We start from the raw sequence: 1,387 nt of genomic DNA, 5'->3' as shown, positions 1-1,387 counted from the left end.
CTCTCCAGGTTCTCTCTCTTTCTGTTTCCCTCTTCTCTCCAGGTTCTATCTCTCTCTCTTTCCCTCTCTCCAGGTTCTCTCTCCCCCTCTCTTTCCTCCTCTCCAGGTTCTCTCTCCCTCTCTCTTTCCTCCTCTCCAGGTTCTCTCTAGCTCTCTCCTTCCTCCTCTCCAGGTTCTCTCTCCCTCTCTCTTTCCTCCTCTCCAGGTTCTCTCTCCCTCTCTCTTTCCTCCTCTCCAGGTTCTCTCTCCCTCTCTCCTTCCTTCTCTCCAGGTTCTCTCTCCCTTCTTCTCTCCAGGTTCTGTCTCGCTCTCGCTTTCCTCCTCTCCGGGTTCTCTCTCCCTCTGTCTTTCCTCCTCTCCGGGTTCTCTCTCCCTCTCTCTTTCCTCCTCTCCAGGTTCTCTCTCCCTTTCTCTTTCCTCCTCTCCAGGTTCTCTCTCCCTCTCTCTTTCCTCCTCTCCAGGTTCTCTCTCCCTCCTTCTCTCCAGCTTCTCTCTCCCTCTCTCTTTCCTTCTCTCCGGGTTCTCTCTCTTTCTGTTTCTCTCTTCTCTCCAAGTTCTCTCTTTCCCTCTCTTTCTCACCACTTCTCTCCAGGTTCTCTCTCCCTCTCTCTTTCCTTCTCTCCGGGTTCTCTCTCCCTCTCTCTTTCCTTCTCTCCTGATTCTCTCTCTTTCCTTCTCTCCTGATTCTCTCTCTTTCCTTCTCTCCGGGTTCTCTCTCCCTCTGTCTTTCCTTCTCTCTCCCTCTTGTCTTTCCTTCTCTCCGGGTTCTCTCTCCCGCTCTCATTCCTTCTCTCCAGGTTCTCCCTCCCTCTGTCTTTCCTTCTCTCTGGATTCTCTCTCCCTCTCTCTTTCCTTCTCTCCAGGTCTCTCTCCCTCTTTCTCTCCAGGTTCTCTCTCCTTCTCTCTTTCCTTCTCTCCGGATTCTCTCTCCCTCTCTCTTTCCTTCTCTCCAGGTTCTCTCTCCCTCTCTCTTTCCTTCTCTCCGGATTCTCTCTCCCTTTCTCTTTCCTTCTCTCCGCATTCTCTCTCTCTCTCTCCCTTTCTCTTTCCTCCTCTCCAGGTTCACTCTCCCTCTCTCTTTCCTCCTCTCCAGGTTCTCTCTCCCTCTCTCTTTCCTTCTCTCCAGGTTCTCTCTCCCTCTCTCTTTCCTTCTCTCCGGATTCTCTCTCCCTCTCTCTTTCCTTCTCTCCAGGTTCTCTTTCCCTCTGTCTTTCCTTCTCTCCGGGTTCTCTCCCCCTCTGTCTTTCCTTCTCTCCGGGTTCTCTCTCCCTCTGTCTTTCCTCCTCTCTGGGTTCTCTCTCCCTCTCTCTTTCCTCCTGTCCAAGTTCTCTCTTTCCCTCTCTTTCTCACCACTTCTCTCCAGGTTCTCTCTCCCTCTCTCTTTCCT

Source organism: Rhincodon typus, chromosome 8 (genome assembly GCF_021869965.1).
Source record: "Rhincodon typus isolate 14 chromosome 8, sRhiTyp1.1, whole genome shotgun sequence".
Taxonomy (NCBI): domain Eukaryota; kingdom Metazoa; phylum Chordata; class Chondrichthyes; order Orectolobiformes; family Rhincodontidae; genus Rhincodon; species Rhincodon typus.
Note: the sequence above shows the minus strand (reverse complement) of the source record.